Below are 26,022 nucleotides of genomic sequence, written 5' to 3' on the forward strand. Positions count from 1 at the left end.
AATAATAGGGAATCCATTAATTGAAAACCATTATTTTCACAGCGTATCATTTCTCTCCACCATCAAGTATTTCTCAAAAATATGCTCTGTATCTCTTGGAGATACCGACTGAAACTTAATTTTTAACTACTTCTTAATTACTCCTTTCTAACTACTACTCATTTTTAACTACCTTTGGGTATTTAAATTGCTTCCATTTTTGTCATAAATACCATGAAGGATATCCTCGTAAACATAGGATTGTGTCCTGTTTCCTCAAAATAGATTTCTAGAAGTGAAGTGCTTAAGTCAGGCGTATACACACCATTAAGGTTTTAACATAGATGTCAAGTTTTTATTACTTAGGGCTTGACCAGTTTATACTCCCCTATCAGTCTGTTGGGTTTCTAGCTTCCAATAATGATTATAATTTGAATATTAACTGAGCCTTTACTATGTGTCAGATGACGCACTAAGCACTTTATAAGCGTGATTTTACATAAATCTCCCAAACCCCCTTGGAGGTGGTTACTAATATTATCTGCATCTTACAGATGAGGACAGGAGTCTTAGAGAACATAAATGACATGCCCAAGTTCCCTTTGCTAGTAAGAGGAAGAGCCTAGAAGCATAAACCAGTCTGTCTGATTCTAGTAACTCCCCGGTACCCTTTGCCAACACAGGGTATTGTTGTTTGTTTTCTCTTTGCAAACCTGATAGATAAACATAGAGGGCTGTCATTTGAATTTCAGGCTTATGAATTCGTTTGAGCCCATTTTTCCATGTTTCTTGGCCATTTTCTTAACATTGCCATGTTCTTCCCGAGTGAATTGTCGTCTCCGTTCCTCGCTTGCTCTGCTACTGAGAGCAACACCATGATTATTAAGCCTGGGAGCTGCCATGAACTCACTGGTACTCATGCAGACCCCCTGAAACCTCATCTGGCACAGATCTGGAACAGGTACTTCAGCTTATAGGCATTGCGGCCAAATTTTCGGGATGGTCTCCTCATCTCGGGAGCCACACTCGTTTGGAGACAACCCACCCGGCCGCTGCTTTTATGAAGCCCTTTTCCTTTGCAACGTTGTCAGGTATTGCAACGGAATGGTGTCCTGATTCTTTTCGTACTAAATCCACCTGCATCGCTCTTGACCGGTCCCGACGCCTTTCCCTCCAATTGTGGAAAGAAAGAAAAAAGGAGGGAGAAAAGGCACAACCACCACTTCCTCGGGCTCACCTGTAGCTTCGTGTGATCGCCGCAGCAGGCAGCCCAGCCCTGAGCCCAGGGCACCCAGCAAGGACTCATCCGTGGGGCTGGCGGTGGTGACAGGGAGGAGACAGAGGAGGACTGTTTTTATCCTGCGAACCAGTGTTCCCCGAGCAGAAACATTTACCTGGGAGATAGGTTCAGTGTGTGGGATGGATAATTATATGTCGAGGAGCTTAATTTAGGACAAGAGAAGGCACTAACGCAGAGTAGTCACGCAAAGCTCCCCTGGGGCCCTGGGCTGTTGGATCCCAGCGCTCCTTGCCCATGGGGCCGAGTCAAGGTTCAGTTCGTTAAACGGAGATCACGTCTGCAAACCCACTCCTCGATGACACGGCAGCTTGAGTCTGGAGAGGAAGAGGTGCCAATATTCTCGGTTCCAAATTTAGAGTTAGGAGAGAGGGGCAACCCTTTAGCTCCCCCACCCCCACCCCGGACAACTGCTTCGTGTGTTTGTTTTTGCCAATTTAAAGAGGAGAAGACTTCTCTCCCCGAGCCCCGGTTCTCTGGCCTCCCCAGTGGATGCGTGCATTAAGACATGTTGATCCTTTAATAATTAAGAGCAGTCTCCGGATTGTTGACCTCCTGCCTTACTCAGCTTATCAGCAGTCACAGTCAGCAGCGTCTGTGGGAAAACCAAGCCGAAGGGAGGGAAACTGTTTAGGCAGGAGCATTTTGCTGACGGTGACGAGTCCCCCAGGCATGGCTCCTTCACCTGCTGAGGAGCTGCCATTCACGACAGCCAGGTGGCCGATAAAGCCCATGCCTGGGAGTTATTCTGTGCCCACGTCCCCCCCCCCCTCCACCCCCCCCGCCCCAGGGGTGGCCGGAGGAGTTGTGTCCTGCTTAGGACCTCAGTTTAGATCATTCTGTTGCCACTATCAAATCATTCAAGTATCAGAGGTGACGCTGCTTTAAAGTCAGACTCCAAAGACGGTGTTATTAACATGCAGCTGGGAGCCAAAGAATGCGTCGTTAGTCTCTTTGAAAGGCCTTATAACACAGCCAATGGAGCCAATTAGGGTGACCTTAAAGTAGTCAGAGAAAGCGGTTCCCACTCATCATTAGTGCCTCCAAGAGCAAACTTGCAAAAGAACCCGGCTGGCAGAAAGGCAGCGACTTCTCTTCGTCCCTTCGGCCCCAGCAAGACGCCCTGATGCTTCTGCACCTCTCAGCCAGGGCTCCGGGAGCCACACAGCTGCCCACGCGCGCAAAGAAGGATCAGCTAAAGCCCTGCTCAGCCCTGCTCTTCTGTTGACCTGGATAAAGCCAGATAACCATTTCAACTTCCCTGCCATCCCTAAGGGGATAAAGGGGGGCTGCTCAGTCACCAGCTGAAGGCCGTGGTCCCTATGCATCTTTTATTGGGGTCTGCGACACAGGTGGACGGGGACACTATCCTCTTTTTTTTCTCTCCAGACGCCAGATATGGCATAATTAGGATTCTAAAAAAAGATTAATCTAATAAATGGATCCCAAAGGCCGACTCACTCACATGCCTCCCCAAAGAAAGGGTTACTAGAGCCTAGACTGATACAAGTTTGATCCAGCAAACACTTTGTTGGAAAACATTACTTTTGATCTTTTAAAAAATGTCTGTTTCTTTTAAGTGAGAAAGAGAGAGCATGAGCGGGGGAGGGGCAGAGAGAGGAGAGAGAGAATTCTAAGCAGGCTCCTCACTGCCAGTGCAGGGCCTACGAAGAGGCCTGATTTCATGAAGCATGAGATCGTGACCTGAGCCCAAATCCAGCGTCAGACGGTCAACCCACTGAGCCACCCAGGCGCCCCAACATTACTTTTAAAACCACAGCCAGGGGCGCCTGGGTGGCTCAGTCGGTTAAGCGTCTGACTTCGGCTCAGGTCATGATCTCGCGGTCCGAGAGTTCGAGCCCCGCGTCGGGCTCTGTGCTGACAGCTCAGAGCCTGGAGCCTGTTTCAGATTCTGTGTCTCCCTCTCTCTCTGCCCCTCCCCTGTTCATGCTCTGTCTCTCTCTGTCTCAAAAATAAATAAACGTTAAAAAAAAAATTTTTTTTTAAATAAATAAAAATAAAAAAATAAAACCACAGCCAGTGTTGTAGGTCATTTCATAAGCAAAAAAAAATACTTGATATTTTAAAACAAAATAAAACAGTTCTTCCATCAGAAGAGAGAGGTACTACAGGTTCGGATACATTGTTCTATAATGACCTGGAAATTATAAATCTAGTTGAGCTTAACGAGGATACTCTTTATCCAGAATTACATCAAGTATGAATACTGCGACTAAATTCTAATTACCGGGAAAAGCTAATGACACACCAAACAAATAAAGCTCATCGAAATCATTAGTAAAACTTGCTAATCAATCACTCAAATCCTATTTGGCCATCCAGAACCCCAAGAGTGTGAAGAGGCGGGGGTGGGGGATGGGACATGAAACAAAAGGGTACTTCTGAGAATCCCAAAGAGTGACAGAAGGATGACAACGTCCATGGATATCCGCAAAAGTGAAATTAGAGATAATGCCATCGGCCGCTAACATGCTAGTTTCTAAAACACCATGAACAAGGCCGGCCACTTCCTGATGGTTCTTCAAGGTGTTTCTAGCAAAGTTTATCTATTTATAGCTTCTGATTGCCACTACCCCCATTCAAGTGGCTAAGACAGGGAAATATGACCTCAAATAGTTTTGCACTATTTCCTTTCCTCAGAGGAAATGGGTTTCAGTCTTCAAAATCAGCTCCTCGGCTAGTCTTTCCTATTGACCCTTCCACAGTCAACTTGAGATGCCCCCCTGCCCCCAGAGGGAGGTGTCTCCAGGCAGGATGCACTGACTTGCACTTCTCAGCACTTGAACTTAACCCCCTCTTTGGTGGTTGTTTATTTTAAAAGTGAAACGCTCTGAAAAGAGCACCTATGATACAGACATTCAAAAGGAGTAAACACTGAGAAGCAAGGCACAAAGGAGGAGCAAGAGAAGCAGAAAACGCTGGGATAAAGATAGGAGAAAACAGTAGCTATATATGAAAATTCACCATGAGTGAAGAAAGCATCTGGACAGCTGCCAGACCCGAACAGGTAAAGAGACTTACTGAAAAAAAAAAAAAAAAAAAAAAAAAAAAAAAAAAAAAAAAAAAAAAAAAAAAAAAAAAATTAATCAGCAGGGAGATGACAGAAATGGAAAGCTTAGAAGTTCATTAAGGAAACTTACTTTTATTTTTTTTCTAGAGATAACGAATATAGATTTTTAAACGTACGAATATACCCCACTGGGGTGGGCATCAGAGGCCTCGTGGACAGTCAGAAATATCACCGTGGCCCAAGGGTACTGAAGCCAGCCCCACTGCAGTACCCGTGCAGTCCACACGGGGGAGCCAGAGCTCCCATCCCTGTACAGGTGTAACAAGGAGCCTCCCTGTTCTGGAGAGGCCCAACAGGAATCCGAGCTGTTACCTCCAGCTTAGGAGTAATATGGTAGTGCTCCCTTTCTCCTTCCAGAGAACGGTCAGAACTGCCAATTAAAACCAGATTTGAGATCCAGAGACTCTTTACACTATAGGAAAGTGTCCACATTTCAATTAAAAGAAAAAATCACCCATCATACCAAGAACCAAGATCGCAAACCAAGTGCAAAGAGACAATCAAAGATAGCCACCACCAAGTGACAGAGACGTTGGAATTATTTAACACATATTTTGAAGCAACCATGATAAAAATGCTTCAAAAAGCAGTAATGAGAAAAATAGAAAGTCTCAGAAAAGAATTAGAAGATAATAAAGAAGAGCCAAATGGAAATTTTAGAACTGAAATTTATACAATAATTAAATAGTAAGCCCAGTGGATGGACTCAACAACAGAACAGAGAAGACAGAGGAAAGAATTAGTGAACTGAAAGATGGAACAGCAGAAATTATCCAATCTGAACAACAGGAAAAAAATGAAGAGAGACTCAGACCTGTAGGGCTATAAGAAATATCCAAGATTTGGGGCGCCTGGGTGGCTCAGTCGGTTAAGCATCTGACTTCGGCTCAGGTCATGATCTCACGGTCCGTGAGTTCAAACCCCACATCGGGCTCTGTGTTGACAGCTCAGAGCCTGGAGCCTGGTTCGGATTCTGTGTTTCCCTGTCTCTCTGACCCTCCCCCATTCATGCTCTGTCTCTCTCTCTGTCTCAAAACTAAATAAACATTTAAAAAAAATTTAAAGAAATATCCAAGATTCATATCATTGAATCTCAGAAGGAAATGAGAAAGTTTGGGCTAAAAATGTCCTTGCAGAAATAATGGCTGAAAACTTCCCAAATCTGCCAGGAAACATAAAGCTACAAATTCAAGAAGCTGAGTCAACCTCAAAAGAGATAAACTTAAAGAAATTCATGCCAAGACATTTCATAATTACACTTCCAAAAACTAAGGCAAAGAAAAATCTTGCAAAGAGCCAAAGAAAAATAGTATATTCTTTGCCTATAAAGAAAAAAACCTATTTGAACGACAGCAAGTTTCTTATCAGACCCCATGGAACTCTGAAGGAAGTGACACAATTTTCAAGTAGTGGGAGAAGAGATTGACAACCTCAAATCTAACACCCAGCAAAAATATCCCTGAAGCATGAAGAGGAAATCAAGACATTCTCAGATTAAAGAAAACAAAAAGAATTTGTCACTAGCTGAACTACCCTCAAAGGATGGAGAGAAAAAAAATTCTCTAAATAAGAAAGAAATGATAAAAGAAGGAAATCTGGAACATCAGTAAAGAAAAAAGGAACAAAGTAAGCAAACATATAACGTAATGCAATGTTTTTCTTATCTCCTTGAGTTTCCAAATTGTTTTCTGATTTTAGCAAAAATCATAACACTGTCTGATATGGTTCTAAATGTTTGTAGAAAAACATTTAAGACATTTATAGTCTATCATCATTGTTTACAGATTCTATATTTGCCAATTCATCAGCTCATTAAAATGTATTTGTAACTCTCAAATTAATACTCGTGCCATTTTTACAAGTGCAGACTGGCAAAAAATTTGAGTCACTGACATACATGTTCTAAGATGAGGTCAAATAAGGTGACATTCTGTCCTCTTAATTCTCATACTGTAAGCAAATGCTCTTTGTCTACCTAGTGTGACATATTTTTTTTGTGCTTTTTATTTATCAATTTGCTGTTTAAAATGGCCTCCAAGTGTAATGCTGAAGTTTTGTCTCATGTTCTAAAGTGCAAGAAGGTTGTGATGTGCTTTATAGAGAAAATACATGTGTTGGATAAGCTTCATTTAGGCATAAATTATAGTGCTGTTGGCCATGAGTTCAATGTTGCTGAATCAACAATATATATTAAATAAGGTATCTTTAAACAGAAACATGCATAAAACAGGTTATGTATTGATGAAAATGAAACCTGAGGCTCAAAAGAATTTAACTCTGTTTTTCCCTTGCGAGCAGTGATTTAGTATTTGCTAATTCAGTGTTCACAGAGACCTTATAGAATGTAACTACCGTGAATAATGAAAATGAACCGTACATTTTAAGCAAGGGAAGGTGAAGGAATGTAAAGAAAGGTGAAGTTTCTGTACTTCACTTGGACTGGTGAGACAATGACACCTCATTATTAAATGCAATACTTAAAGAAACAAGCAAACAAATGACCTAAGAGGATATACTCAAAAACACTAAACAGAAAAATCAAAATGAAAAAATTTTCAAGTAACCCACATAGGGAAAAATTGAGAAATCAAAAACAGAGAGCAAATGAAAAACAAAAAAATAAAATAGTGGTAATAATCCCCAACATAGAAATAGTTATATTAAATGTAAATGATCTTTTAAAAGCAATTAAAAGACAGAGATTGGCAGAGTGAATTAACATTTGCTGGCTATATGAAACTCACTTCAAATATAACAGTATAGGTAAGTTGAAAGTAAAAGGATGGAAAAAATATGTCACATACACATTAATATCAAAGTAGATTTAACAACAAAAAAAATTACCAAAGACAGAGAGGAACATTATATAATGATAAAAGGGTCGTTCCACCAAAAGGACACAGTGATCCTAAATATGCATGCATCAAACAACAAAGCTGCAAAATGTGAAGCAAAAACGGACAAATCTGAAAAGAGAAAGATAAATTCAATTTATAGTCAGAAATGTCAACACCTCACTCTCAACAATCATTAGAACAACTACACAGAAAATCAGCAAGGATATTGGAGAACTTAACACCATCAACCAACAGGATCTAATAGACATTTATAGAACATTCCATTCAACACAGCCAAATGTACATTCTTTTCAAGCGCCTATGAAAGATATGAAAATAGACCAAATTCTGGGTCATAAAACAAGCCTCAAAAAAACTTAAAAGAATTGAAGTTTTGTAGTGTTTTCTCCAACCACAATGAAGTTAAACTGAAAATCAATAGCAGAAAGATAATAGGAAAATCTCTAACACTTCAAAACTGAGCAATGCATTTGTAAGTAATCTATGGGTCAAAAAGAAAGTTTCAAGGTACATTTAAAAATACATTGCACTAAATAAAAATGAAAATCCAACGTATCAAAATTTGTAGGACATAGCTAAAGCAATGTGAAGGGGAAAACTTAGGGGTGCTTGGGTGACTCAGTCAGTTAACTGGACGGCTCTTGTTTTCGGCTCAGGTCAACATCTCATGGTTTGTGTGTTCGAGCCCCAGGTTGGGCTATGCACTGACAGTGCAAAGCCTGCTTGGGATTCTCTCTCTGCCCCTCCCTTGTTCTCTCTCTCTCTCTCTCTCTTTCTCTCTCTGAAAATATAAATAAACTTTAAAAATGTGAAGGAAGAAATCTATAGTACTAAACACAGACATCAGAAAAAAAGAAGTCTCAAATTAATGATCTAGGCTTCTAACTCAAAAACATAGACAAAGAAAAGCAAAAATAAATCCAAAACAAGCAGAAGGAAAAGAATATAAGGATAGCAGAAATCAATGAATTGAAAACAGAGAGAGAAAGAGAGAGGGGAGTAAAACAAAAACGCATTGAAAAAAATCGACAAACTTGTAGCAAAACTGAAAAAAAACCCACAAAATACCAATATATGTAGGAATGGAACATGGAATATCACTACAGAGCCCACGGACAGCAAAGTAGCAGCAGGTGGATGCCATCAACTCTATCCACATACATCTGACAGCTTAGATGACCTGAATCCCTTCCTTGAAAAACACAAACTATCAGAACTCATCCAACAAGATATAGATCATTTGGACAGCCCTCTAACAATGAAAGAAATTGAATTCGCAATTTTAAATCTCCAAAAAGGAAATTCCCAGGCCTAGGCACCTCACTGAAGTATTCTACCAAACTTTTAAAGAAAAATTAACACCAATTATACACAATCTCTTTCAGATAATAGGAAAGGGGAGAACACTTCCCAATTTATTTATGAAGGTAGTAGTACCTTACTGCCATAATCAGACAAAGACAGTACGAATAAAGATACAGAATACAGTACATCAATATAGATGCAAAATATTAGTAAATAGTAATATATAAAAAGAATTAGACACCAGAAACAAGTGGGGCCTATTCTAGAAAGGTAGGGCTGGTTCAACATTTCTATTAGCAGGCTAAAGAAAAAGTTACATGATTATATCAACTGGTAAAAAAGACATTGATAAAATTTAAGACACGTTCATAGTAAAAGCCCTCAGAAAACTAAGAATAGAGGGAAACTTCTTCTACTTGATAAAGTGCACCTAAAAATAATCCAGAGCCAGCCTGTACTTCATGGTAAAAGACTGACTGTTTTCCTAAAATTGGGAAAAAGGGAAGGATATTCAGTCTCACGAGTCTTACTCAACATAGTGCTAGAAGTTCTAACCAGGGTATTCAGACAAGAAAAATGAAAAAAAAAAAAAAAGAAAGATTACAGACAAGAAAGGAAGAAACAAAACTGTCCATATTTGCAGACGACATGATTTTTACATATAAATGTCAAAAAAAATCTACGAGAGACTCTCAGAGCTAATCAGGATACAAGATAAACACATAGAAATTCATTTTAAAAAACCAACAAATCTAATTTCTAGAAAAAGAGGTCAGACTTACGGTTTAGCAGAGGCAGCAAGTGGCAAGAGGGGAAATCAGAGGAAGGTGATGAAAAGTACAAACTGCCAGTTATAAGATGAGTGAGCAGTAAGTATGTAATTACAACATGAAGACTACAGCTAACACTGCTGTATGATATATAAGAAAGTTATTAAGAAGGTATATCATATGAGTTCTCATCCCAAGAAGAAATGTTTTCCTTTTTTCTTTCTTTCTTTTTTTTAATTGCATCTATAGGAGAAGATGGACATTAGCAGAACCTATTATGTAGTCATTTCACAACATATGTAAATTGAACCATCATGCCACACACCTTAACCTTAAAACAGTGATGTATCTCAATTATTTCTCAATAGAGGTGGGAAAACATCAGGTGTATTTGTACACACCAGCAATGAACACATAGATACCCAATACAAAAATGCGATATCGTTTACAACCTCTCAAAAAATTCAACATTGCGTGTAAACCGAACGAAACATGTGTGGGACTTGTATGATAACAACTGCATAACCCTGATGAAAGAAATCAGAGAAGATCTACATAAAGGAAGAGATACACAGTGTTCATGAATTGAAAGGCTCAACAGAGTAAAGGTGCCAGTTCTCCCCAAATTGATGTAATATAATTTCTATCCAAATCCCAGCAAGATTTTTTTGCAAACATTACACAAGATTATACAAAAAGCTATCTGTAAAGGCAAAGGAACTAGAATAGCTAACATTTTGAAAAAGAAGAAGAAAGTAAGAGGGATCCATCTACCTGATTTCAGGACATACTGTACAGATACTGTATTCAAAACAGGATGGTGCTGGTGAAGGAATATATACATAGATCAATGTTACGGAGTAGCGAACCCAGAAATAGACCCACACAAATATGCCCAACTGATTTCTGACAAAGGTGCAAAAGCGATTCAATGGAGAAAAGATAGCCTTTTAAACCAATGGTGCTGGGGCAAATGGACATCCACAGGCAAAAAAATAAACTTCAATCTGTCTCACACTTTACCGAAAAATTAACTAAAAGCGTACCACAAAATTAAAAGTAAAATGTAGTGCTGTAAAATTTTTAGAGAAAAAAGTAGGAAAAAAATCTTCAGGATCTAGGCAAAGATTTCTTAGATGTGACACCAAAAGCATAATCCATAAGGTAAAAATTGATAAATGAGCCTTCATAAAATTTAAAAACTTCTGCTCAATGAAAGACTCTGCTAAGAAAATAAAAAGACAAGCTACAGACCAGGAAAAAAAAAATATTTGCGAATAACATGTGGCAAGGGACTAATATCTAGACTATATTAAGTACTCTCAAAACTCAACAGTTAAAAAAAAAATTAAAAATCCAATTAAATCATGAGTGAAAGACATAAAGAGACACTTCACCAAAGAAGATATAAAAATGGCAAATAAGCATATGAAAAGATGTTCAACATCATTAGCCATTAGGGAAACGCAAATTAAAACCATAATGAGATAGCCCTACACACATATCAGAATGGCCAAAATAAAAAATAATGACAACACCAAATGCTGCCACAAAAGCTAAGAAATTGGATCATTCACACACTGTTAGTGGGAACGTAATATGGCCCAGCCATTTTGGACAATGGTTTGGTACTTTCTTTAAAACAAAACAAAACAAAACAAAACAAAACAATCCTAAACGTGTAACTACCATACCGGCCAGCAATCAATATTCCTGGTTATTTATCCCAGAGAAATAAAGACGTAGGTTCACAGCAAAACCTACACAGAAATATTTACAGTTGATTTATGTCTAGTAGCCCAAAATTAGAAATGGATGGATGGTGAAACAAATCGCAATACGTCCACACCAGAGCACTAAAAAGGAATGAGCTACACAGCAACCTGGATGAATCTCCGGAGACTTATGTTGAGTGAAAAAAGCCAATCCCCAAAGGTGACAGACTATATGATTCCGTGTATATAACCATCTTGAAATGGACAAAATTACAGAACCGGAGAGCAGATTAGTTGTTGCCAGGGATTAAAAGGGGGGGTGGGGCGCCTGGGTGGCTCAGTCAGTTCAGCGACCCATTTCGGCTCAGGTCGTGATCTCACAGCTTGTGAGTTCTAGCCTTTCTAGTCCAAGCTCAGAGCTTGGAGCCTGCTTCTGATTCTGTGTCTCCCTCTCTCTCTCTGCCCCTCCACTGCTCATGCTCTGTCTCTGTCTCTCAAAAATAAATAAACATTAAAAAAAAATTTTTTTAAGAGGGTGAACTGGGGAGAAACTGGGGGTGGCTATAAAAGAACAATATGAAGGACCTTGTTGGGGATGGAAATGTTCTGCATCTTGACTGTATCAATGTCAATACCCTGTTGTGATACTGTAGTGTAGTTTTAATTTTTTTAATGTTTTTATTTTTTTTAAGAATGGGGAAGGGGCAGAGAGAGAGAGAGAGAGAGAGAGACAGACTCCGAAGCAGGCTTCAGGCTCTGAGCTGTCAGCCCAGAGCCTGACACGGGGCTCGAACCGTGAACAGTGGGATCATGACCTGAGCCAAAGTCAGATGCTCAATGGACTGAGCCACCCAGGTGCCCCTGCATTGTGGTTTTACAAAAATGTTACCACTGGGGGAAACTGCATAAAGAGTACACGGGTCTCTCTGTATCATTTGTTAAAAACTGCATGCGAATATACCATTACCTCAAGACAAAAGTTTCAATTACAAAAAATATCTGAATACAGCGTCCTCCATTGGAAGAAAAGGGGGAAAGAACCCACACAATGCATCTCAACAAAAGAAACACTGAAATGAATTTTTCTGTAATAGAAAACCATTCCAGTATTCCGGGACAAATTTTAGAAATTGTTCAGGGCAACAAAATTTTCATTCGCCCAAAAGCTTTCAGTGGGCCCCTGCAGCACATATCTTGTATAACTCCATTTCCAGTCTTGCCATATAGTGGGCGTGTTCAACATTTGTTTGCCTCTATTAGCGACTTGATTTTCCCGCTGTAATTTGAACTTAAGACTAGAGCACCTCGTAAGCATGAGGATCCCCGATTTCTTTCTTGCTCAGGTGATACTAGTCAGATGACAGATTTCTTCTTGGTCACTCTGAACACCGTCAGAGTGGATGCCAGGATTTCAATAAAAACAGAGAAGCAGAGACTGCCGTAGAGTTCACATGCGAGGTGAGCCTGCTCAGACATACTGGAGGTGGTGTGCAGGAAGATGGAAAGGAAGGGGTAGAGAGACCCAAATCTGGGCAGAAAACAGAAAAGACTTCACAGGAGGGTAGTTTACCTGAAGCAACAAATGAACACAGAATTACGAAATCCAGACGTAGGTTAAAAACAACAACAACAACAGGAAAACACCAGATACTGTTCAATGCCTCCTCGTTTCACTTTGAATATCCCCTTTACCTCCACTGACTTACTTATTCATTCAACAGGCATTTATTGAATGCCTCCTAGACACGAGGAAGGCACTCGGAGGGAAAGTGAGAGATATGAAAGGGAAGCTCCTCTCCCTTGAAGATTTTATAGCCTAGTGGGGATGACAGAAATATGAAAACAGTAATGTCAGAACGAGGCATAATTGACCCAAATACCAGCTGAAACTCAGTGTTCTGGAAGCTTGGGGTAATAAATAACCCCTCACCAGCACTTGCTGAGCCCCTGTACCCCACCCACTTTTTCCCAAGCGTTCTGCCTCTCCTACTCTGACTTGTTCTTCCCCCAAACTACTTACCCCAGGACTGTACTTTCTGCCAGCGTTAATCAGATGAATCACTGCCGATTAAGGTATTAATGCCTGAGTCTGGCTTCATCTGTGATTCTCGCAGATGACTTAAGTCATGGAAAATAGGTAGGTGAAAGCTTCAATCACCTCATTGCATCCCAAGAGGAAAGAAACAGAGCAGGGTGTTTGAGAATTGGAGGGCTTCTCGCCAGCCCTGAAACTGCACCCTCGAGGGCTCTGTCCCCAAAGTGGCCAGTCAGATGATAAGAATGACCTCACCTCTGAGAGGAAAGCTCTGGGTAAAGGCCAATTTGCTAGAACAGACTTTGAATATAATGCTGTTATTGCACAAATATTATTAAATCAACTCTAGCTAAAAACCAGAACATTTTCATTTGTCATTAGCGTGAGCTGATTCTATAATGTGACTCATTAATCTTTTTCACTGAACTAATCTTAGGTTGCAAAATAATTCCATCTCCTGGAGTCCAATCTTCAGGCTGTAACTCGATTTCTAAAGACTTCCTTAATTGTAATGAACTCTTTCCTTGCTGACGTCACCTGCTACACAAGCAACAGAATCAATGCAAATTAATTACTTGGACATAGGGCATATCTGAAAATAACACACAGGTCGAGGGCATTTGTTGAACGCATAACGCATGCCAGTCACGGTCACATCTGTCCTTTCATCTAACTTATATAACTACCCGCTGCGCTCGGCATTCGATCTCCACTTTGAGCTACGAAGAGCGGGATCCAGAGAGGTTAAATGACTTGCCCTAGGTCACACAGCTGGTAAGTGGTGAAGCCAGGATTCAAACTCAGGTCTATCTGACATCAGAGCTTATACCCTTTCCTTTACACATCATTCCACATGCAATTTGGGACTGGGAGGACTCAACGACTGTTTGTCATTTTTACTACAGACGGAACAGGAATAAATGACTTAGGTTTAAAACGTTGGAAAACTTCTTCTAAATAAGATGCCTGTGAGGCATGGGGATATGCGACCACAGGACCTCTTTGAGACATGCATGAGATTGGAATGAACAGCCAGCTGGAAGACCTAGCTAAAGAGCAGAGGTTGAATTAGAGCAGCATGCTTCTCAAGCTTATGTCTGAGACTCATCTTTCCAGCTCCTTCTACTATTGCGTGACTTTAAAATTGTTGTTAATGTTTATTCATTTTTGAGAGAGAGACACACAGAGAGAACGGGGGAGGGGCAGAGAAAGAGGGAGACACAGAATCCAAAGCAGGCTCCAGGCTCTGAGCTGTCAGCCAGAGCCCGATGTGGGGCTTGAACCCACAAACCGTGAGATCATGACCCGAGCAGAAGTCGATACTGTGCGACTCCCAATCATTAAGGTGGTACTCTCTAAAATTACATCTTACGTTCTCAGTGGCTCAGATCAATCCAAACCAGAGAAGTCATAATGAGTGTCATCTACCATAGGTCCTAAGGGGTTGGGCAACTGAAGGCAACAAACCTCTTCATCTTTTTGAAGTCAAGAGAAAGACAAATACAGGGGAGGTTGGGGTGCTTGGGTGGCTCAGTTGATTAAGCGTCTGACTCTTGGTTTTGGCTCAGGTCATGATCTTGCGGATCGTGAGATCAAGCCCCATGCTGGGCTCTGCACTGACAGCACAGAGCCTGCTTGGGATTCTCTCTCTCTCTCTCTCTCTCTCTCTCTCTCTCTCTGCTCCTCCCTCCCCCAAAATAAATAAGTAAGCTTTTTTTAAAAATACAGGGGAGGTAGTTACCAAAAGGCTCACTACTGGCTGAGAGGAGGAATGACCATCCAAGCATCCTCTCCAACAACTTCCTGCCACTCCTGAAGAAAAAAAAAAAAAAAAAAAAAGCCAAGAAATAATCTGGTCCATGGCCACAATTTTCCCCCGTGCCTTCACACTTATTCCATTAGTTTGAACATCAAATTATCAATATACCTTCTATAACATTTCATTGTACATTTAGTCACATGCGATAATGATTCCTTAGTTTTAAACAATGTGTCATTTTCACCATTAAGAGAAGACAATAAGGTTTAGTAGCAAAAGCCATATGCCAAAACCACAATTTGTCTCTTTCCTTGCAAGTATGAGCAGATGGCCACAGGCCTACTGGGATGATTCAAACTTAATGCATGATTCTGAATCATTTCCTTAGTTGAGCAGAAGGGCTTCCAGCTTGAACCTAAACCATAGTCATCCTAGGATTCAGACCTTCTGGTGGTATTTGGAAGGCCCCGGTGGTGGGACACCAGAGTTCTGTGTATGCATGGGACCAAGACTGAAGACACTGATAGCAAGCTTGGCTCAAGGTCAAGGCCCCACGCACAGTTGGACAACTGGAGAGGAAGGAGATGTTGGACACAGTGCTGTCACTTGGGACATCCAGCTACCCAACCCCACGCAGACAGGTGTTTGCTGAGAGCCCTGGACGGCCCTCCTCTGACCAGGTATCGACGTTACATGATGGCAGAGAAAGAGGAAGAGTCTCCCCACTTTGGTAGAGAATCCAGCAGGGCATTTGTGCTCCTGCTGCAGCATCTTTTTTTTTTTTTTTTAATTTTTTCAATGTTTATTTTTGAGAGAAAGAGATAGACGGGGCCAGCAGGGGAAGGGCAGAGAGAGAGAGAGGGGGACACAGATCCGAAGCAGGCTCCAGGCTCTGAGCTGTCAGCACGGAGCCCCACGCAGGGCTCGAACCCATGAACCCGTGAGATCATGACCTGAGGTGCAGTCGACGCTCAACCGACTGAGCCACCCAGGTGCCCCATGCTGCAGCATCTTTGACTCAGCACGTTGAAAGTCAGTGTGGCTCAACTGAAAGGCAGCGTGACCCTGTCCTGCTCACAAAATGGGAAGTGGCCATGAGTCACCAAAGATCTCCAGTGGGCATCAGAGAACACCGCATCAGATCAGCATGGCAAAGACTCAGCAGGAGAGGGAGAGATGTCAGGCTCTGCGATGCCGTCCTTGGAAATACACCACGATGCTCCTGGGGGTTTCCTGAAGTATTGGGGGACCTCATACTGAGAACGTAGGTGTTTTATAAGAGTTCGTGTGTACAGAGAGAGTGGCCCCTGTTATCCTCCCTTCACTTTAACCACTTAGGCTGCCTAGGAAATTCAGGTTACCACGGGCCGTGCTGAAACCTGAGACAATGGAAGGATACAATTGCAAACAGACCTTGGAGAAAGGAAGGCTCTAGAGAGCATGGCCAGCCATGACTTCAAGAATTATTTATCCCGGAAGCCTCTCAACACGAGCAAAGACAGTTAATTGTGCTTTGTTTCCCCTTTATTAAAAAAGAAATTTGTGGGGCACCTGGGTGGCTCAGTCGGTTAAGCATCCGACTTTAGCTCAGGTCATGATCTCACGGTCCGTGAGTTCGAGCCCCGCGTCGGGCTCTGTGCGACAGCTGGGAGCCTGGGGCCTGCTTCAGATTCTGTGTCTCCCTCTCTCTCTGCCCCTCCCCTGTGCATGCTCTGTCTCTCTCTGTCTCAAAAATAAATAAAAACATTTAAAAATTTTTTGAAAACAAATTGCCACTATAGGTTAGAAGCTCTGCCCTTTTCAAGTCTAATCGTTTCAGACATTTTTGGTCCAAACACCATATTCTCCTTCAGAAGACATCATGTATCACCTGCCTTCCTATTGCCTTTCTTAAAAAGTCACCAAAACGAATGGCGTAACATTCGGCATGTGCGTCATTTCTCACCAACATTTCCAGGCAGAATGCATCGAAGCAGATCTCATTACCTTTTCATCAAACCCTATGCCTCCCTCTGCAGCTCCTACCACAGCAAGTGACCTTCCTATACATCAATTTAAAATGCTGATTCCAGGTGGAACATCTACAGTCCATCTAGCGAATAAAAAAAATATGGCTGTGAACTGGATAAAAATATAGGAAAACCCAGTCTTATAAAGATGAAATTTCTTCAAAAATTGGTCTACTATCTCAATGAAATTCTAATCACAGTTTCAGCAGTATTTTGATGAAATGCAACAGGCTGATACCAAAATTTCTAATCACAGTTTCAGCAGTATTTTGATGAAATGCAACAGGCTGATACCAAAATTTCAAGGGAAGGGAAAGTGCGGAAGAATAGCCAAGAAAATTTTAGGAAAAGGAAAATGAGGGAAGACTTCCTTACAAGGTAGCAAAACTATACTGTAAAGCTACAGTCCTTAACGCCTTAAAGTCCTTAAAACAGAGTTCTGAAATCGGTCCATACTTATGGATGGGGAGACTTATTTTATTTTATTTTATTTTATTTTATTTTATTTTATTTTAGAAAGTGTGAGTGGGGGAGGAGCAGAGAGAGAAAGAGAATCTTAAGCCAGTTCTGTGCTCAGCACAGAGCCCCACACAAGGCTTGATCCAATGACCCTGGGATCATGACCTGAGCCAAAATCAAGGGTCAGACACTTGATCAGCTGAGCCACCCAGGCATCCCAAGGCATTTTAATTAGTAAGACGCTCTAATTGGTGAGAAAAGGATGGAAGGTGCCTGCGTGGCTCAGTCGGTTAAACATCCGACTTGAGCTCAGGTCGTGATCTCACGGTTCGTGGGTTCCAGCCCTGCATCAGGCTCTCTGCTGAAACCTCACTGCCTGGAGCCTGCTTCAGGTGCTCTGTGTTTCCCTTTCCCTGCTCCTCCCCTGTTTGCCCTCTGTCTCTTTCTGTCTCTCAAAAATAATAAATGAATATTTTAAAAAGTTTTTTAAAAAGAAGAAGAAAAGGATGGACCAAATCTTAAATAATATTATTACAACTGGCTATGATTTTTAAAAAGATTAATAACTTATATATGATTATTTACCCAATTTATACAAATCAATACATTCCAGATGGGTTTAAGATCTACTTCTAGGGGCGCCTGGGTGGCGCAGTCGGTTAAGCGTCTGGCTTCAGCCAGGTCACGATCTCACGGTCCGTGAGTTCGAGCCCCGCGTCCGGCTCTGGGCTGATGGCTCGGAGCCTGGAGCCTGTTTCCGATTCTGTGTCTCCCTCTCTCTCTGCCCCTCCCCCGTTCATGCTCTGTCTCTCTCTGTCCCAAAAATAAATAAAAAAAAAAAAAAAAAAAAAAAAAAAAAAAAGATCTACTTCTAAAAACATAAAGTTACAACGTGGAGAGAACTTGAGAACATTATGTTAAATGAAAGAAGCAAGTCACGAAAGACCACATATAACGTGACTGCATTTATATATGCTCAGAATAGGTAACGCTACAGAAACAAAAAACAAACTAGGGCTTACTTAGGGTGGGGGGGAAATGGCGTGTTGAAGGAAAATGAAGAGTGACTACAAATGGCTACAGTGTTTCTTTTTGGGCTGATGAAAATGTTCTAAAACTGGTTATGGTAATGGATACACCATTCTGCGAGTATACTGAGAACCAGTGAATGGTATACTGTATATAGGAGAATTGCATGATATGCGATTTACATCTCAATAAAGCTATTAAAAATACATCAAGCTAAAAAATTCAAGGAAAATGTGCTTATTATCTTGCACTAGACAATGCATTCATACACACACACACACGCACACTCACTCACACATTTTTAAATAAATTGTACTACATAAAACTTTTGAAACCACACAAGAGAAGACCACATAAACAAAGTTAGAAATCACAAAATAAACTAGGAAAAAAAATTTGCAACATATAGAAAAGAATAGGAATTGCTTATATGGATGCACTCATCTTCATACCCATACAAAAATACGTATAAAATAAGCTACATTCTATAAGGACCCCAATAGAAAATTAGTAATAGCTATGGATGGGATGTTGAAGTTAGAAAATCATTCAATTTCATTATTAATTTAAAATATGATTTAGGGGCACTTGGGTGGCTCAGTCTGTTAAGCATCTGACTTTAGCTCAGGTCATGATCTCACAGTTCATGGGTTTGAGCTCTGCGTTGGGCTCTGTGCTGTGCAAAGCCTGCTTGGGATTCTCTGTCTCCCTCTCTCTCTCTGCTCCTCCCTGACTCATGTTTTCTCTCTCAAAAATAAATAAACTTAAAAAAATGTTTTAAATATATATGATTTTAAATGGCATTTTTCACCCATCAAATTGGCAAAAATTATTTTAGGCTGATACCAATATTAGCAAAGGTGTGAGGAGATGACTATTTTCATATATTATTGTAGGAGTAGGGATTTGTAAAACTCCTTGGAAGGTTACTGTGCAGCATTTTATTATAGCTTTACTTGTGCATACGATTTGGCCCTGCAACTCCACTCTTGTTACCTGTTTTAGAGACATAGTCATACATGTATATAACAAACATGTATAAGGATTTTAACTGGCATCTTACTTGCAAAGTGAAAAATTTTGAAGTGTTTTGTATGTCCATAATTTGAAAGATGGTTAAATTGTGGTAGGTCTATATCCGGAATTTTCATTTACTGTTGTCAAAACCAGTGGAGCTTGTTTGTTTTTAAGGGGACTGGTGTTGTCAGTAGTTTTGCTGTATCTGTATAGATTTTTTTTAAAAAAACTATGTATTACTTATATAATTAAAAATAAATGAAAACAAGAATGTGTGATACGTTAGGGAGAAACATTTTGAGACAATTGTCAAAACTACAATTTGTATTGGTCTCGAGTATAGATGACGAATTTTTTCAAAGTGGACCAATTTAATTAAAATAAGAGTGTTTTAAGGATCCTGGTCATCTCACTTTTTCATTTTACCTTGTATAGAAAAATGAATATATATATATATATATATATATATATATATATATATAAAGCACCCTCCTAAGGATATCCATTCCAGAATTTTTAATTTAAAAAAAAATGGACACGGGGCACCTGGGTGGCTCAGTCAATTAAGAGTCCAACTCTCAATTTTGGCTCAGGTCATGATCTCACAGTTCGTGAGGCTGGGGGGGACAGAGAGAAAGGGAGATACAGAATCTGAGGCAGCCTCATAGCCCCTAGCTGTCAGCATAGTACTTGACACAGGGCTTGAACCCACGAACTGTGAGATCATGACCTGACCTGAAGTCAAACACTTAACCAACTGAGCTACCCAGGTGCCCCAAGATTCACAGTGTCTTAGTTAAGAACAAAAGTTATTCAAAGGCACAGCATTATAATAAGATACTGCAGTGCAAGCTGCTATGTAGAGCTAGAAATTTCAGCAGAAAAATCATTATGACTAGCAACATAGTACATAAGAAAAGGAGAAAACTTTAAAATGAGAGCTCCCCTACAAATGACCCAAGGGAAGATGATCCCACAGTGGTGCTCAAAGTTGACAAGCCTCAAACACATTTGCAGAGATTCCAGTCAGAGTTTTAGTTCCCGCATCTTGATCACAAGCACATAAACAAGGGCAGACATACGAGAAAACCCTCGAATGTGGAAGATAAAGATCAGAGCAAACAGAAAAGAGCAACTGAAACCATCCAAGAACCAAAAGTGCAACTCGTATCCTCAGAAACACAAGAAAAGATAATGAGTTCCTGAAGCAAGAACAGAATCCTGTGGAAAGGGGCATTGGGAGAACAACAAGCATTCTTGAGAACTAAAAACATAAAAACAGAAAGAAAAAAAAAGCTAAACGAGTTAGAAAACAGGGGGAAAGATAAAGAAGAGGACACCTAGAGACACAAGACAATTAGAAAACAATTCCAGGAACTCCAACATCAGAACAATCAGATGAACAAAAAGAACAGAGAAAACAGAGGAGAGGACATTAGAAGCAAAATTTTCTTTTTTTTTTTTTTTTAAATTTTTTTTTCAATGTTTTTTATTTATTTTTGGGACAGAGAGAGACAGAGCATGAACGGGGGAGGGGCAGAGAGAGAGGGAGACACAGAATCGGAAACAGGCTCCAGGCTCCGAGCCATCAGCCCAGAGCCTGACGCGGGGCTCGAACTCACGGACCGCGAGATCGTGACCTGGCTGAAGTCGGACGCTTAACCGACTGCGCCACCCAGGCGCCCCAGAAGCAAAATTTTCTAGAACTAAAAACATCAGTTTCCAGACGGAGGGGCCCACTAAGTACCCAGCATAGGGGCAGAAACAGACTGCAAGGCATATCAGTTCAGAACACTGTGGACTAAGAAAAGCCACTGCATGACTCTGTTCTTCCCAATACCAACATCGAATTCCAGAAGACCATGGAGCAAGGCCTTCAAACTTCTGAAGGAAAATAACTTCCAACTTAGAATTCCATACTCAGACATAAAATATAGATGAGGTAAAATTAGAACAGTTTTAGAAATCTAAGATTTCAAAAAATTTGAAATACACACTTGCTCAGGAAACAATTGAAGATGCCCTCACCCGTGTGAAGGAGTACACAGAGGAAGAATATATATGATAGGAGAGTCAATTCAAAACAGGAGAGGGCATCTGGGTGGCTCAGTCGGTGAAGCATCTAACTTTGGCTCAGGTCATGATCTCACAGTTCATGAGTCCAAGTCCCAAATCAGGCGAGCTCTAGCCCCGCTTCAGGTGAGCCTTGCTTCTCTCTCTCTCTCTCTCTCTCTTCCTCTCTTTCTCTGCCTCTCACTCACTTGTGCCCTCTCTCTCAAAAACAAAAACAAAACAGGAGAAAGAAAAAGGACAAATTTCAAGATGATGGTAGAGAGATTTCTTTTCTCTTTCTTCTTTTCTTTTCTTTTCTTTTCTTTTCTTTTCTTTTCTTTTCTTAAAGGTTCTTTACTTTTGAGAAGGCCATAGAGACAGGGAGACAGAATCCCAAGCAGGTTCCTCAACGTCAGCATGGAGCTCGACACAGGGCTCGAACTCCCGAACCATGAGATCATGGCCTGAGCCGAAACCAAGAGTCGGACGCTTAACCAAATAAGCCGCCCAGGTGCCCCGATGGTAGAGAGATTTCTAATGATAACTGGGCACAAGTGTAAAGTATGAATGAAGCAGAGAGAGGCAGAGACTGGCATGGCCAAGACTGCTATCCTGATTCCCTTTGCTACTATAACATCTACTAGATAAAACTCCTGGAGAATGTTCTTTAATAAAAAAGAAAAGGGAGGGGAGGAAGAGCAAGATATGAGATCAGAAAGGCCACCCAGGCCTGGAATGGGAGTAAAAGTAATCCAAAGGTGACCACAGTCCAGCCAGATTGCAGGAGCGAAGGAGCAGTGTCTCAGAAAATACATACAGGAACTGAGAGGTTAGCTGTTGTGATTGACCTTAGTGGAGAGTTTTACTAAAAGGCCATTAGAAGAAATGGAAATAATTTAAAACATACAAAGAAAACTCAGTGAATGAAAAGACCAGCATTTTTAACTCTATGAAAAATATAAACAAAGGAAGGAAGAATAATCATGGTATGTGACAATGCTCAGTTATAAAGAATATTAGGATAATCCTAATACTAATTTAACCCAAATTGTAATAGGATTATACTGCAAAGGTGAGAAAGGAAGCAAAATGACATCCAAATAAAGAGTTAGCTCCATCTTCCATGCTAAAATTGACAATTAAAGAGATAGCAATATATGCATCGTTCTTAGAACTTGGGAAAGTTGTAAAGGTCAGGAGGAGCTTTTAAAAGGGTTGAAAGCTGTTGCCTTTGAGGAAGGGGACAAGGGAAGTGAGAAGGGGCAAGTCAGGAAACTAAATTTCATAATGGCTCTTTTATTACTATTCAACTTTGGGTTTTGTTTTGTTTTGTTTTGTTGCTTTTTTGTTTTTTATTTTATTTTATTTTATTTTAATCTTAATTTTATTTTTAATGTAATTTGTTGTCAATTTAGCTAACATACAGTGTATACAGTGTGCTCTTGGTTTGGGGGGTAGATTCCCGTGACTCATCGTTTACATGCAACACCCAGTGCTCATCCTAACAAGTGCCTTCCTCAACGTCCATCACCTATTTTCCCCTCTCCCCCGCCCCCCTCATGAACCCTCAGTTTGTTCTGTGTATTTAAGAGTCTCAAAAAAAACCAAAAGTTACAAACAGAGAGGGAGGGAAGCAAACCATAAAACTATTCAACTGTTTAAACTATATGCCTATAAATTACTGATTTTTAATTCAAAAATAAAAATAAAAATAAATTCTGGATTTCTAACATAAACAGGTAGCCTTTCAGGCGACTAATTTTGAATATTGAAAAGAAGCTAAGGGGTGCCTGGGTGGCTCAGTCGGTTGAGTGTCCGACTTCAGCTCAGGTCATGATCTAGCGGTTCGTGAGTTCCAGCCCCACGTCAGGTCTCTCTGCTGTCAGCACAGAGCCCACTTCGGATCCTCTGTCTCCCTTTTTCTCTGTCCCTCTCCCCACCTCAAAAATAAATAAAACATTAAAAGATGTATGTAAAAAAAGAAAGAAAAAGAAAGAAATATTATATATTATATTATATTATATTATGTTATATTATATATTATAATATTATAACATTATTTGAATATCTCTCCTGGCTGGAGAGAGGTATAATATAGATTACATCCAGAATAGCTCATCTGTTTTCACCTTAATATTTTCATGTGACTTCTGAAGCACTTTTATCCTTTTTAATTGTTTCAGTAGTCAGGGATCAGATCTTCTCCAGAAAGGTCAGCCACAGGCATAACAGGATCTACTACATGCTCACATAATTTCTCTAAAACACGATGGTACAGGCAATGGTTACCCTTTCTTGGGGAATAAGAAGATACTCCTCGCTGTGTACGTAAGCCTCACTGCCTTGAATAATCAAAGTCCCTCAGAATTGTGTAGTACTCTGGACTTTTCAAACCGCTTTCTCATGTCTGTATTCAGCCCTGCCACAGTCCTGAAAGGTAGGAAGGACAGAAGCTCAGAGAGTTTGAGTGACTTCCCTAAGGTCACTCAGCTGGCAACAGCAGAGCCATGAGTAGAACCATCAACTCGTGACTCTCTCCACCTACCACACTGTGCAGCAGTCTTGTTTTCAAATTTCATAAAGTCTCCATTTGTTTAATAGCCCCAGTCGCTGGCAGCCAAAAGACCAGATGGTGGGAAAAAGAAAGAGGGTGTATGTGAATTTCCTTCTCTAAAGCCCAGCCACTCTGCCGAGAGCCAGCCTTAGAACAATCTGCCCTCTGCCCAGAAGATTAACCCCAGATCCTGGCTTGCAAACAACACAAATTTGGGGTCTTGGGATTCTTCCACATTCGAGGGTCTCTTTTAAAATTGGAAATGCCCCGGAGAAGTGGAGCAATCCTCAGACAGGGGTGGTTGGCAACCAGCTAAAAATAAGCCTGAGATACTGTAAGGCAGTTAAGGGAGGAAGAAAGAGGCACCAATTTATCCTAATTCCAAATTGTTCCCAGGACTAACCTTGCCCATCCGAGCCAGAATTATTAGAAAAGATTCCTTGAGCAGAAACGCCATGAGGTGCCCACCCTCCTTTTGTCTACCGGTGAATATATAGTGATTGGAAAGCCAACAACCGAAACACAAAAATCTCCACTAAACCCAGTTCACTAAGAAAGATTTAAGCTCAACTGGCATTTAGAAACCTAACAGTTATTTGTGCGTCGATTCTAAAGCAGTTGGACGTTTCATCTTGTTTGTCAGGGACAAGAGTTTCTCTCTATTTTTAGCAAACATTGCAAGCTGGGCACGTGCAGCCTTTGCTAAACAGAATGCGAAACGGGGTTTCTTCTGGGTCCTCAATGTGCGGGAGTCTGACAAGGCCCAGAGCAGGGCAGAATCAAACACAGGCTGCGACTATCACTTGGAGATAAGATAACCAAACAACGGGTCAAACTCAACTCTGGCATCCGAGGTGGACTCTACTTTTTTTATAGCATGAATGACCACAACACATCCATTTAGATTTGCATGCAGCCTATTAGAATCCATTTGTGCGAGCTCTGTGTGCAATGGGTAGCAAACTCTATGCAGATTTAAATATAGAGCAAAGGATAATTGTAAGATATCTCAATCAGGGTTTCTGCTAGACTTCACATATTTTAAAGGCATAACACACAGAGGTTACATAACTGCCTTTACGGAAAACCCTGCATTCAGAGTTGTTTTTGAAGCCTGTTTGCAGCTGAGTGTTTACTAAATCAAGCACTAAAAACTAGATTTACACTGGTTTTTGGAAGCTGAATGCCAGCTGCAGCTGCCATTAGAGCAATTCAATTTCTTTTTTATAAAGCACAAGTAAGGCTCAATTTACTAAAGTTTTATTTCCTTTTTATGCATCCCATATGCTAGGGGAAAAAATTAAGTTTATGAGATTAAAAATGAGTTTTATGCTAAATGTTTACAAAGTTTCAGCTGGTTGCATTTGCGAGCCCTCAAACCCACCAAGTTCAGCTTCTGGGTTTTTTCTAGCAAAAGAAGGTCTTTGTGTTTACCAAAGGAAATGGCCCAGACCTCCTCTTCTGTTCCCATCTAGCTCTGGCTTCCCTTTCACATCGCATGATTTTATAAGAGGTGAGGTAGACAGAGAAGTTCCTCAGGATGTCAAAATCTTCAGAAGGAATGTCCTGTATGGACACAATTGCTTTTTTAAATGATTCTCCACCCCACCCCTTCCCTCTGTCTTGATTTAGCTAGTCTGGTGATGTTTTTCAGTTCTGTGATCATCTCTAAAAAAGCAATATAGCTTTTACTTGATAGAAAGAAACATCTAGATAGCTAACAGCTGCTGAATCTGGAGAAGACTGCTTTTCATCACCTAATTACAAACCACAGTAGATTAGAAAAGTTGCATTTCTTTGCTCCAAAAGTAATGGGCACAACGAATTTTTTTTTTTTTTTAACTGTGCATATGTCACTCGGAAGAACCCAATGTATCCCTTGTGAAAATATTTCACTACACAAATTCTTCCTCCCTCTGAAATACTTTGGCCTTTCTTAGGATTGGTTTTTTAAATTACTCTAGTTCTGATTAAGCTATCATAGAACCTATTATCTTGGGGATTCATTCATTGAAAGAGACAGGATAGAAAAAAAATTTAAGATAAGAAAGCCTTCTAGAGATAAGGTCAGAGAATCCATCCAAATGACCAAT

At 40.6% G+C, this 26,022-nt stretch overlaps 1 long non-coding RNA gene across 1 annotated transcript in view; it reads right to left on the reverse strand.

Moving 5' to 3' along the window:
• Positions 1-910: 910 nt before the first annotated feature.
• The window catches only part of LOC131483500 (uncharacterized), a 52,337-nt gene continuing 27,225 nt past the window's right edge, over positions 911-26,022 (reverse strand). The window contains exon 4 of the long non-coding RNA XR_009247724.1: positions 911-1,871. This is a non-coding gene — a long non-coding RNA (uncharacterized LOC131483500). The remainder of the gene's footprint in view (positions 1,872-26,022) is intronic.

Source organism: Neofelis nebulosa, chromosome 8 (genome assembly GCF_028018385.1).
Source record: "Neofelis nebulosa isolate mNeoNeb1 chromosome 8, mNeoNeb1.pri, whole genome shotgun sequence".
NCBI lineage: Eukaryota > Metazoa > Chordata > Mammalia > Carnivora > Felidae > Neofelis > Neofelis nebulosa.